We start from the raw sequence: 14,815 nt of genomic DNA on the forward strand, positions 1-14,815 counted from the left end.
TATTGTGGTTTTAATGTTTGTGTTTGTGGGGCAAACTGCGTGTGCATGTTTTCCTGTCTGTTCTATTTATTATTTGTACTCATATCTGCGTCTGCATGTTTTCCTGTCTGTTCTATTTATTATTTGTACTCATATCTGCGTCTGCATGTTTTCCTGTCTGTTCTATTTATTATTTGTACTCATATCTGCGTCTGCATGTTTTCCTGTCTGTTCTATTTATTATTTGTACTCATATCTGCGTCTGCATGTTTTCCTGTCTGTTCTATTTATTATTTGTACTCATATCTGCGTGTGCATGTTTTCCTGTCTGTTCTATTTATTATTTGTACTCATATCTGCGTCTGCATGTTTTCCTGTCTGTTCTATTTATTATTGGTACTCATATCTGCGTCTGCATGTTTCCCCTCTATTTCTGATTTTTTAATTCTACTGCTATTTTTTTTTTTTTTTTTTTGTTTGGTTGCCCGGATTTGTCCATAAACTAAACGCAATTTCTTTGACATATTTTAGGGGGACAGCCAAGACTCCGCCGTCAACGTCCGTCCAGACGGCGTTCCCGCCCACTCTCCCCAACCCCCAGCCAACACTCCACCCCAAATCTTTCCCCTATTCCCCACTCCTCCCCATCCTTCCCAGACCCTCTCCCGGAAATGTCGGGCCTCCTTCCCCTCCGTCCCACTTCCCCCTCTCCTCCACCCACCCCTCTTCCAATTACCCCCTCCCCGGAGTCCAGCATAACTCCGCCCCATTCTTTGGGGAATGACGGATCCTCCGAGGAGGATCATGGAGGTTTGGCCGGAGCTCCCGATTTGTCTCCTGGTATGTTTTTTTAATTTTTTTTTTAAAGCACAAACTGTTTGTATGTAATCATGTGTCGTGCCTTTCTTCGCGTTTTTGTGGCTTGACTTTTGTTGATTGTGAAGGTTTGCCTTTACCTCTTCCTGGTGATTTAAGCATACACATATCATACCTGTGGGAATTTGTACCTAGGCCTTGTATTTTTGCCAGCCCACCCTTTTTATTTCTGTTTTTGGGTTTAGGAGTGATTTGTTTTTTTTTTTATATTTTTCTGTGGATTCCCTATTGTTGTATTAACCCACACACTTTTCTCACCCACAGAGGAACAGAGGCGTCGGCAAGAGGTGGCGGATGTTGTGGGGCACATGCGCCAACATGTAATCGGCCTTCTGGTGGCCCTCGACCGGCTGTCTGGCCTCCTTCGGCATTAGATTTTTTTTTTTGGTTCTATTTTCCAAATAAATTTATTAAGACAAATATACGTTGTGGCTCATTTTTAAAAACCAAAACCAAGATAGTTTAGCCTGACATAAGTAGACTGTTCCTGCAAGGATTTCCCTTTTTTAAAAGTTAGATTGTGTTTTGTCTTTGTATGTCAAACAGACACCAGAAACACATAACAGTAACAATGTCATTTCCCTTTTTGGGTGTAGTGTCAATTACAGATTTCTACATTTTCCAGGTTCCTACTTGGTGCGCAAGCTGCTTAGGCCAATCTTACAAATCCCAAGGTTGGGCCAGGCTTCCTTTTGGTGTGGATTGGGAAGCTGAAAACATATTTCAGTTTTGCTCAACTGGCGTCAGTACTGGTTTACCCCTTAGTCAAATGTAACTTGTGTTAACCTGGTTACACTTGCTGTTAACGTCCCAAAAAAGGAAGACCATTTCACTCTTCAAACATTTATTCACAACATAACAGAGAAAACAAAGTGGTCACTCCCAAAAAATATACACAGTGATAAATTCAAATACAACACATACCAAGAAATAATTAAATAAAAACACAAAATCAAGAACTGGTTGACGAAGGACCATGCCAACATGATTCCACAAACATGGCGTTGCGATATGGGTTCCAGAATATATGCCCAAAAGGACCAGATCCAGGTTTGGTAAGGGTAGCAGGAAGTAGTGAGCGTTGGAGTGCCAAAGATTATGTGAACAAACAGAAGATGGTGAGAAAAATAAAAATAAATTAGATGTTCACCAAAAAACACAAACACATTAGGTATAAACACTGGAGTTTTGTTCAAACTTACCTAAAAAATCTGGCCACCACATCATCGCGTATGGCCCCCCCACATACTGACCTTCGACCAACCTCGGGGGGGCCATCCTCAGGTGAGGCATCCTCTGGCTGCATTGGGACACCACTCCTTATGGCAATGTTGTGAAATATCCCACACAGGACCACAATTTTCGACACCATATCCGGCACATACATGAGCTCGCCACCAGAGCGGTGGAGGCATCTGAATCGGCCTTTTAAAAGGCCGATACAGCGCTCCACCACTTGCCTGGTGGCTGTAAGTGCGGAATTATACGCACTTTGTGGCCCTGGTGTGGGAGCCAAATAAGGAGTGAGCAGCCAGGACATGCAAGGGTATCCACTGTCTCCTGTGAACAAAAATAGACCACATCAGGAACACTGTGTATCAAGCTTAACATTGTTATGTACTAAAGGTCTCCACTTACCCAGAAGCCACGCCTCACCAGCTTGTAGGTTGGTTAATTTCTGCCATATCCCTGATTGCCGGATGACGAAGGAGTCATGAGCACTTCCGGGTAATTTAGCATTCAGGGACAGGATCTGGAGGGAGGCATCACATACCACCATTACATTCAGGGAGTGATAGTGTTTCCTGTTTCTAAATATTGCCTCCAGCCGTGCTGGAGGCTGAAGTGGTATGTGAGTACCATCCACAACCCCTATGATGTGTGGGAAGCCAGCTATTTGGTAAAAATTGGCCTTGGCCACACTAAGGGCACCCATATCCAAAGGCATTTTAATAAAATGATGGAGGTGCTTGAAAAGTGCCTCCATCACTGCCCTCAGGATCCTGGAAAAGGAGGATTGGGAGATGCCCGCCACTATTCCCACCGTTGTTTGAAACGATCCTGAGGCACAGAAATGTAACACCGCCATAAATTGCGTCAGTGGTGGTATTGCTGTTGGACTGTCAATTTGCCGCTCAAGATCACTTTCTATTAATGAGAGAGTGTCTATGATGATTTTGGGAGGTAGACGGTAGCGTCTTAAAACCTCATCATCGGGCATTCCAAAAAGGGTGACACGTGTTCGAAATATCTGGGGCCTTGCATGCCTACGATGCCTACGCCTGGGACGAGTTTGAGGTTGGTCGTCTTCCGGGAGCAGGGCCAGAACAATTCGCCCCAGATCTACCTGAAATTCAAAGTTTACAATGTAAGGCTTTTGACCCACCCCAAAAGTAAGAAAAAACAACTTAGCTTTCTGATACCATCCATAGCTGCTTACATGCCGGGGTATTGTCATGATACGTATAAACTGTAAAAAAGCCAACAATGAGACTTCAAAAATTTAGAGGGTGTTTTTTTTGTTTAAAAATTGTTGCAAGCCAACACAGAAAATAGCAGAAAAACACATTTGGCCATCGATGAAAACGACATTGCACACCGTACGTCAAATAGGGTTCAAATGGACCCAAAAAATGGAAAAGGGAAAAGCAAAACTGGATTATATGATGAATAAGCCGTCAAAAATGCGGTAATTAAATCGCAAATGCAAGTCGCTACACCAACAGTCAAAAATGCGGTAATTAATTCGCAAATGCAAGTCACTACACCAACAGTCAAAAATGCGGTAATTAATTCGCAAATGCAAGTCGCTACACCAGCAGTCAAAAATGCGGTAATTAATTCGCAAATGCAAGTCGCTACACCAACAGTCAAAAATGCGGTAATTAATTCGCAAATGCAAGTCACTACACCAACAGTCAAAAATGCGGTAATTAATTCGCAAATGCAAGTCGCTACACCAACAGTCAAAAATGCGGTAATTAATTCGCAAATGCAAGTCGCTACACCAACAGTCAAAAATGCGGTAATTAATTCGCAAATGCAAGTCACTACACCAACAGTCAAAAATGCGGTAATTAATTCGCAAATGCAAGTCGCTACACCAACAGTCAAAAATGCGGTAATTAATTCGCAAATGCAAGTCGCTACACCAACAGTCAAAAATGCGGTAATTAATTCGCAAATGCAAGTCACTACACCAACAGTCAAAAATGCGGTAATTAATTCGCAAATGCAAGACAAAAAATGGACTTACCCAACTCGAATATATAAGATTTCCACAAAAAACTTCTTTGGGTCCGAAAACCAAAAAAAACTAAAAAAGATGAAATGAGTGTTAAACAAATTAACGAACCACAAAACAGAAGAATACACCAATTGGCCACAAATTTGAATGCACAAAACTTACCAAATCAGGAAAGGATGTGGAAAAAATGAAAAAAATGCGAACGGAAAAACCAAAGAAATGTAGCAAAAACAAACAAAAAACCAACTCTGCCAAATCCTCCAACCGCAAACAACCAAATCCAAACCACTTAACCGACAACACTCCAACAACCCCACCTCGACTCCACACACACCAAGCCATAAATAGTGTTTATTTTCCCGCACAAATTAAGGATGAATCATAGGGACGCACAATCAATGATGCGGCCGCAAACTAAGGACGCATGTATAAATACGTCACGAAATCACATAGAATTTCTGGATGATTTCATGCTGGAAGCAGAGACATGGCTTCAAACCAGGGAAACAATGGTCAAAATTGCGGCGGTAAGGCCTTCATGCATTTTGTGTCAATGATTCTTTTAAAACATAATATTGTGCAAGTTGTGAAGTGGCTAAATCTGCATATTTACCCAAATAGGTGAGGAGGATGACATGGAAGAGACTGCTGGCCCCAGTCAACCCGCCAAAGCTGGCAAAAAAAAAAGGCAGCCACATTTCACAAGCAAGGAGATGGAGGTTTTGATCCAGAAGTGCGTTGACATCCTGCCCCAGGCAGCCAGGAATATGAGCCAAAGCCAGAAGTGGAGAATGTGGGAGGAGGTCGCCGTTGCTGTCAATAGGGTGGGTGATTATGTCCGTCTAGCCCGGGATGTCAAACGGCGGTAAGTAAACACTTTCCCATCCTATAAACAAACCCCATTGTAAAAAAAAGGATAATGGTTCCAAATTCATTCCACAGATGGGCAGACTTCAAATATCATCTCAAACAAAAACTTGCCGACAGGGCTAGGCATGCAAGGGGGACAGGTGGGGGTCCCACCCCTGTGTCATTGGAGTTGACAGACTTAGAAGAGATGGCACAGGGGTGTGTGCAGGCTGTGGAGGTGTTTGGCGTGTCCAACATGGATACGGACATGCCAGACTTTGCGGCTCCTCATGTTGGCCAAGGTAAGTCTTGTGATGTCACCAACTCAGAAATGCTATTGTGCCAATATGTAGATTCTAATGTGAGTCTTTTCTCCAATTTCCTAACAGAGACAGAGGCGGATGAGTCTGCTCCAGAGGGGAGCCTTGGGCGCAGAATTTCTGCTGGCTCTGCAGGGGAGGAACCAGTACATCCGGCTGAGGACCCCTGCAGAAGCCAGTCCAGGGCGTGCCCCCTCGCAGGCAGTGGGCCTCCTCACAGAACTCAATTTTAAATCGGATTGCCATACGGAGATTCTGCAGAGGATGGACGCCAGTCTGATACGGGTGGCTGAGGCCCTGGAGCAAAATGCTGCGGCCAACGTGACCATTGGTCAGGCCCTGACGGAAAATACCAGGGCCAACATCCTCGCATCGCCAATGCCCTGGAGCAGCTCGTTCGCCAGCACATGGTGGAGCCAACCTCCCTTCCTGCCGGAACATCCGGATCCTCCACCTCTGGCACAACATCAGCCAATCCTCCAAATGTGCCTAGCCCTGTGCCTAGTCCAGAGGCACAACATCTGCCTCTGGACAGGCCAGCCCGATGGCATCCCGGACCCGGTCTGGCGCCCACCCTCACCCAGCCAAACGGGCGAGAAAACGGTGACAGCAATGGCGACTTTTCCCACACTCCTTCTGTGCTTGGCTCATATTCCTTTCTGGTCAAAACTTCCCTCTCCTTTCTTGTGAAATGTTTTTAAATTTTGTATTTACGCTTATGTTAGTAGTTATGTTATATTTTTTTTTGGATCAAATATCTTGGCCACAAAAAAAGGCAATACAATATTAGGCCAATTTGTTTGTGTGTAAACAATAAATTAAAAACAAAACACTGACATTGTATTGTGACATTATTGTACAAATGGGTTACATTTAATCCTGGCCTTAAACGCAAAAACTGACCCTCTTTAAAAAAAAAAAAGGCCTCTTTAAGGAACGTTTAAAAAATCACATAGCGATGCAAATTCCACAGTAAACCAAAAAAAAGGGGAGCTAATTAAAAGATGATGACATTATTGTTACAATAGGCCATAACCACCAAATTGTGGCCAAAATAAAACCCCAAAAATGTACGCTAATTGATTGTGTAATCATGACATTAGCAGCTCTGATTTCCACCTGCGTACGCTTTTGTGCTATCCCAATAAACTGCTTTCCAAACACATACCAAGCCGGATTTCAATCCAACACTAATTACTTTACTGCCCAGCCGCGATTAATCGCTGCACCATCGTGGAGTCCCGGGACGGAGGAGAAGGCCATCGCCAATGTGGTCGAGTAATCCTGACCCTAAGCTGTGCGAGCATTTTGAAGGGAAAGCGGATGTTTCAGTGACGTATGAGACGGTCCGAACACATTTGACGTTCGCATCTGCTAATGTATGTACGCCCCAAAAACGCCTCGCCACGCCTGCATTTTTTCATCTCCACCCCCGTCAACACCCAAAAACGCCCTGTTCTGTCAATCACATTTGACATGTCACTTCCTGTACGCTATTTTAGGAACGAGAGAAAAAAAGCTCGCAATCTGCCGTACGCACATGCGCAGTGTAACACCGACGCATGCGCGGTTAGTCAACATCGGAACGCAACGAGCGTACTGTTGTTAACGTGCGGCTCTGAATGAGGGCCTAAGATTTTTGCATCTTTGCCATCCTCAGGTTTGTCCATGTCACTTCTAATTGGCAGCCTGCAGAACTCCAGCGAAGTCAGCAGACGAGGAAGAAGGACATGGCAGAAGGTGATTGTGGGAAAATGTGTTGGGTAAAACGTAAAGTGGGCTCTGAGGGACACATGAAAAATTGTGTTGAGGGGCTAATGGTAGAAGAAGTTGGGGTTATAGATTGATATAATAAGAAGGGTGAAGGGTAGATGCTGATGAGACAGAGATATCCTGGGGTTGACACATGCGCACAGGGAGAGGGAGAAGGAATGCACACAGAATTCAGAATCAGCCCCTGTATGTGCAGTGTGACTATCGCTGCAATGTTATATATGCCTATTATTTTAAACTATCTTGCAATGTCTCTATTTTACTGCAACAGAGACAATAAAATGTCTTCATTTAGCTATCTATATACAGTCAAGTTAGCAAGGTTTATATATTTACAGAAGACATGCGCAGTACATTTTGACAGCTTTTAACACTTTTTTATGTAATGATCAATATAAAAAGACTTTCAAAATTCTCCTAGTACAAATTCTGTATCAGACAAAGACTTTTTTTTTTAATAAACTGTTTTGTCATCACTACATCCAGCTTCGTGTACATCCAGCAGAGTGTCAGGTTCTGATGAGCAACACACAGACAAGAATAAAATAGGAAACACGAAACTCTTTTTAAAAAAAAAAAAAAAAAGAATTCAGTATGATAAAGAAGTGACAGTATAAAGGAATAAAAACAAATAATTGAAGAGAAGTTTAACTGAACTTTAATAACTTTCATTCGGCTTAACCCCAAACCATTTTGGGTTATTCTGAAGATAAACACTATTATATATGGTACAAATTGAAATGTAATTGAACATTTATAACTGTGACTGAAAAGAATGGAAAAAAAAATAAACATTAAAAACAAATCTAACTTTTTCTAAACTATACACTGCATGTTATTTTCTCAACAATAGGCAAAAGCCATAACACTATAATATTTTGTAGTGGGCAATTTGCAGTTTGATCACATGCTGTCTTCTACAGAACCAACTAATACACAATTAAACTAAACTGTTCAGTCCCTTCGAAAAAATGACAGCTAATTTTTTTGTGGAGTCCACAGCATAATTTAGCTTGATAGACAATGTCTGTTTCACCATAACTCAAAGCCTACAGTACATGTGGATATGGGCTAGCTCATGTCTGTGCAAAAGTATATACCAACATTCAAATTTGAGTTAGCACTTAATTCAGTAAGTGTTTTAATAGAAATTAGCTGTGTTCAGATGGGTACACTAATAATACCATTTCACACACAGTCCAAATACTTGGATTTTTACCGGTACATGCGCACGGACCCGGGTCTAAACTATGTGCAAAAGGGGCCATGCCGGGTCTGTGACCCTGCTTTCCAGTGACCCGGATTGCCTGTAGTGTGAATTGCATTACCCAGGTCGCTATACCAAAAAAAAGAATTTTGCGCTCTTCTGATGGAAAAATAGGAAAAATAATCTGTTCGAAAATAGGGCATCAACATTACGCTTTTCCTTCTGCCACATCCAAATATTCCAATATCCAAGATTCTGTATTATCCTCACAGGTCAGCTTGAAAAACAAATAACACAAAAAATAACCATATAGTGTAATAAAGTTTAGACACATATATGAGATGTTATGAACGGGTTGGGTATAGATCCAGTATCCCAGGCTATGCAAGTATCTACTGTGTTGATAAAAAAAAGTCAGCCAGGGGGCACCCCAAACTGTGCAATTTTGTCAATCAAATATGATGCTCACTTCAAAGCTCAGACCTCAGTTGCATAGACTGCATGTGTGTATTCCAATGAGCACACAATTCTGTGAATTAGCAGCTCCACCATTTTGTGAGTGACAGCAATCTCACTGTGTGTGTTCTGAATCTGCAGTTAACCACAGGGTGTGATGGCATAAGATATCTGTATTACGCAAGGAACACGTCCATTAAGGCATCAGCCTTAATTATCGTAATTTCATTGCTTTTTGAAGTTTGAGTGGCAGAAATTCAATAGGTTTTGTGAATTTTCAGATCATGTCTAAGCAGCCTTAATGGGACATGTGAAACCATAAGGTTTTTTATCTATGGAATATATATACTGTGTATATATATATATATATATATATATATATATGTATGTATATATGATTTCATGGGGAAATTTTCAAGATTATTGTGTGCTGTGTTGATGTGTCCACATACATCTTCCCTTTGTGCGGTAGAAGTTGTGTTATACATAACACATGAGCACTGTATGACTCTGTAGCGCCAAGGTCTTTTTGTACAAATTTTTACCTTCAATTGCATCTTATTTGCAAAGCAATTTGAATAGGACGCACAAGCAGCATTTGCTGATTAAAATGATATGTGACATATCTATATCCTGTGTGCGACTGCAGGTCTATCTGCATGCAAAATGCTACATTAGTGTCAGCGTATGTGTAACATAACATTTTGCATGCAGATACACTGTGATGGAACATTTTGCATGCAGATACACTGTAACGTAGCATTTCACATGCAGATACACTGTAACATAACATTTTGCATGCAGATACACTGTAACATAACATTTTGCAGATACACTGTGACGTAACATTTCACATGCAGATACACTGTAACGTAGCATTTCACATGCAGATACACTGTAACGTGGCATTTCACATGCAGATACACTGTAACATAACATTTTGCATGCAGATACACTGTGACATAACATTTTGCATGCAGATACACTGACGTAAAATTTCACATGCAGATACACTGTAACGTAGCATTTCACATGCAGTTACATCCGCAGTTGCACACAGACTATAGAAGGGTGTGGTATAAGAGATCAACAGTAATTAGATAGACAATTGGACGTATTCAATTTGAGGCGAAATGTCTGAATCGGCGATAATTTATCGCCGATGACGTCATTTTTGCCTTATTTGATTTATCCCCGCATTCAATTTCATTGACTTTTCGCTGGTGCGAAAAATCATTGATAAAAAAACCGGGATAAGTTTTCACCAGCTTTTTGCTGTCAAAAAAAGTGCAGAATTGGGGTTTAGGGGTGCAGGCTTACAAGAAATAGCCTGCACCCCTGGGAGTGTCATTTGAAAAAAAAACTGCGTCAAACAAGTTTTTTAAAAAATCGGGACACCCCAAAAAATTTCAGTTTCATTTTGGGCGTTAAAATAAAAAAATAGGGGAACAAAGTGCCAAACTATCTAAATTAATTCAGGTCAGGTCCCCATGTATGCGGCAGGTGTTTTCTTCATTGCGTGGACAAGCGGCAGGTGCATTTTTGCAGAATTTTAAAAATAACTGTAGGGACTTAAAAAAATGCTTACCCCCATTTTCATGTACCCCAAATTTGATAGGAATAGTTATTCCCCCCCCGCAAAAAAAAATCTAAGTGCTATTCTTCACCACTTCTTCATAGCAGCAAAAATCCACCTGCTGTGGCTATTGTAAATCCCGACTTCCTTCAGCAGGCAAAAATGAGGGTACTCATAGTGATCCCCCATGTCTGGACATCTTTAGAGGGGTCCCAGGCATATTTCCAGAAAATTCCCATTTTTTTTCGTAGATGGTGCGAAAAGTCATTTAAAAAAAACAGGGATAATTTTTCAATTTCCTTTAGCAGGTGAAAAAAAGTGCAGATTTGGGGTTTAGGGGTGCAGGCTTAAAAAAATAGCCTGCACCCTTGGGAATGTCCCCTTAAAATGAAATGTGCAAAATAAAGTTTAAAAAAAAAAATCGGGACACCCCAAAAAAATCAGGACACCCCCAAAAAATAACTTTTTGGGGGGTTGAAAAAAACAAACAAACTAAAAACCACTTCTAAAATAGACAAATTAAATCCACAGGGGTTCCCTTATATGTGACAGGTGTTTTCTTCATTGCACAGAGTAGCGGCAGGTGCATTTTTGCATAATTTTAAAAAAATTAGTTTAGGGAATTAAAAATATGCTAGTACCCATTTGCATGTACTACAAATTTGATAGGACCACTTTTAAAAATGAAAAAAAAAAAAGCTAAGTGCTCTTCTGCATCAATTCTGCAATGTCGGGAAAAAACACCTGCTGCGGCTATTTAAAAATACAGAACACATTCTGCAGGGCTAAATGGGGGTACCCAGACTGAACCCCATGTCTGGACATCTTTAGGGGGGTTCTCTAGAATATTTCCAGAAAATTCCCATTTTTTTTCCACGATCCAAATTCGCCGGGTCCCGTTTTCGTTATTTTTAAATTGAATTGCGGTGAAAAAGCGGGCACGCACCCGATACTTTATCCCTAGAAAATCAGTGATGTGGAGCGAAAAGTCCAGCAAGGACACTTGGCTCCCAAATTGAATATGGCTCAATGTCTAGATAGACGCCAGATATTAGACAGTCAATAGTTAGACAGGGACAAAAGTCAGACACACTGAAGTTCGACATGTAAGAAGATTGACAGGTACAAAAAGTTGACAGGGTCAAAAGTTCGACATGAAAATTTTTATTTTGTGTAGGGTTAGGCAGGGAGGGGGAGGGAAAAGGCCAGTATCTCCGTTGGCCTCTTCCTCTCAACTGCGGTGGCCGGCTGCATGAACCCCATGGGTCACCTTAGCCGGCCGATGTAACGCAGATTATCCGATGCTGTGTTGGACAATGCAGCGTGGATAAGAAATGCACAGGCGGTGGGATGCCTCCTGCTGCATTACCATATCTGCAAGGATTGCAATTGCAAAGTTGCCTGTGTGCAGCTTTGCAATTTCGATCCTTGCTGAATCAGGCCCTTAGACTGATCACCATAGACAAATGACTGGGTTAACCACGTAGCTGATGATTTTTTTTCCAAAAACCGCTCCGAAATTGGTTGTTTTTTTATGATTGAATTAGGTCAAGAACATCTTTTTATACCTTATTCAACACGATTTTATTATTTTTAAAAAAATATGGTACGCCATCACACCTTGTGGTTAACTGCAGATTCAGCACTCTCACAGAGTGAGATTGCTGTCACTCACAAAATGGTGGAGCTGCTAATTCACTGAACTCTGTGCTCATTTGAATACACACATGCAGTCTATCCAACTGAGGTCTGAGCAGAAGATAGAGCACTGGGTTCTGAGCTGATCCTGGCTCTGGAAATACATGGGAAAAATCCATAGGTTTCCCCTGTAAATTCCAGAACCAGAACCAAACTTTTTCTAGTGGTGGGGTAATGCCACAGCCAGAGGAGCCCATCCACTGGCTCCCCCAGCCGAAGCATCACTTTTGAGGTGTAGCCCCTTAAAAACCATGCCTCCTCAGGATTTCTCTATGGAGAATTCACTTTTATTTCATGTCAGCCTTAATATAAGTGCACAACCGTGCCCTTATAACATATATACACATACACAGACATATATATATATGCGGCACTCACGGACATATAAACACAGTACGCTGCTAGTAACGTCACTAGCAGTGTACTGTGTTTATATGTCCGTGAGTGCCGCACCCTGTGAATTTCTATTTTTGGCTATTGCTGTGGGGGCACCTGGCAAGGATGTTTTGATTGACCTGAGTGCCAGTCCTTTGATTGAGTGTATATATATATATATATACCTGTGTATATATATATACACACACGCATATATATATATATATTAGGGATGTGCAGGCTCGGATAGGTTCGAGTTTGCACGTGGAGTTCGGATTTTTCCCTCCAAAAAAACGGAACTCAGAAAGAGGCAAAACGTCATCTTGCATGGACGAACATCATCATTCCTGGACAAAAGTCCAGGAATGATGATGTTCGTCCGTGCAAGATGACGTTTTGCCTCTTTCTGAGTTCCGTTTTTTTGGAGGGAAAAATCCGAACTCCACGTGCAAACTCGAACCTATCCGAGCCTGCACATCCCTAATATATATACTGTATATATACTGTACATGAGAGTGTGTGTATATATATATATATATACTTGTTTGTGTATATATATATATATAAACTTTACTTCCTGGGTTGGCGCCGCCCGGTGACGTCACCGCGACAGTACAGAGCTTGTTTGGCGTGTGCGGCGTTGGCGGGATCGGACGGTGCCTTCCAGGTGAGTACCATGATTGTTTATCATGGTTAAGTGTTTCATGGTATATATATGTTCTTGTCTGTGTATGTAGTTTATACTGTCTGTCCCTGAAGACGGGGGCATAGCCCCGTAACGCCGTAGGAATAAAGGACTTTTATTTCATCACATAACTTAGTCTGCCGAGTGCCGCTCATTCCTGTACTCTTATATATATAAATATATATATATATATTAGGCCAGGGCTCTGCTGTGTATGGGAGGGTGAGTGGAGGGCACAGCACTCTGCTTGCTGCCCGATGAGACCCACAACCAGCGACTTCAGGGAGGGCAGAACAGCCGCTGGTGGACCAGTACCAGTCAAACTGCCTTTAAATGGGTGGGTGGGAGGGCGTTTAGGGGAGAAAGGAGGACAGCCGGCTGCTAGTGTGTATTTGCCCAGTGGCTGCTCCGTTCTCTCTGCATCTGCCAGGTGTGGGTGTAGCCAGGGAGAGGATTAGGGTGCCGCAGAGGACAGGATGTGCCCGGCGGCTGCTCCATCTTCTCTGCAGCCGCAGGACTGTCTCTAGGTGTCGGTGGGGAGAGGAGGAATTGCCCGGATGAGGGGGTGCCTCCAGCATTGGGCTGCCCAAGCACTGCTTCCAGCAGTGAATGGCACAGAGGTAGGATACAAGGGAGCACAGGACTGGGAGGTCCCTCTGAGATTGGCGGCTAATGGAAGATTATGTTCCAGCAGCTGCCCACTGGGCATTTCTGACTTGTTGCATCAGATGCGATCATGTCTGGGAAAGCCCAGCCTGGTGTGGTCGCATCTGATGCCAGGCAAGTGGCTAAGGAGGGTTTGACAAAAACTTTTCCTATTGCACTGGCATTGGAGATTTAGGGACATATTCAATTCGAGGTTTAGTGAGGTAAAAACCTTGTTCCCCTTGCTCCTAATTGTGGAAAAAACATGGGCATGCGCGCTCCCAATACCCACAGTATTACATTTAAAAAAATGCACACTGAATACCACTCAGTGCAAGGTAAAAAAAAAAAACCTTCTTACCAGTCTGTGGGTCTACATGGCTCCTGGTCATCTCCCCTCTGTCTTTGCAATGGGGAGGTGGCTGCTGCAGACGGCTGGAATGATGAGGGGCTGGAGGGGACAGGAGGCTGGAATGACAGGTGGCTGGATGGGACACATAGGACTGAAGGCTGGAATGATGAGGGCTGGAGGGGACACGGGGCTAAAGGCTGGAATGACAAGGGGTTGGAGACTGAAATGATAAGGGCTGGAGGGTACACAGAGGACTGGAGACTGGAATGACAGGGTACTGGAGGGGATACAGAGCGGTGGATGCTGGAATGACTGGGAGCTGAGGGGACACAGGGGCTGAAGGCTGGAAAGACAAGGGGTTGGAAGCTGGAATGTTGGGGGCTGGAGGGTACACAGAGACCTGGAGACTGGAATGACTGGGGGCTGGAGGGGACACAGGGGGCTGAAAGCTGGAATGAGAGGGGGCTGGAGAGGACACTGGGCTGAAGGTTGGAATCCCAGGGGTCAGGAGACTGGAATGATGTGGGGCTGGAGGGTACACAGAGGGCTGGAGGATGGAATTACATGGCTGGAGGGGACTCCGAGGGCTGGAGGCTGGAATGACGGGGCTGGAAGGAACACTGGGCAAGAGGCTGGAGGGGACACAAGGGGCACATTTCTGGTTGAACTTCTGTTGTATGATGATATTGATTATATTCCTACACAAACAGGCATCTTCCGGACCATGTGATCTTCAACGTGAATAGTGACTACTGATTGAGGACACTGTCTGCCCAC

The sequence above is a fragment of the Taudactylus pleione genome, unplaced genomic scaffold (assembly GCF_031769625.1).
Source record: "Taudactylus pleione unplaced genomic scaffold, aTauple2 ptg000296l, whole genome shotgun sequence".
Taxonomy (NCBI): Eukaryota; Metazoa; Chordata; class Amphibia; order Anura; family Myobatrachidae; genus Taudactylus; species Taudactylus pleione.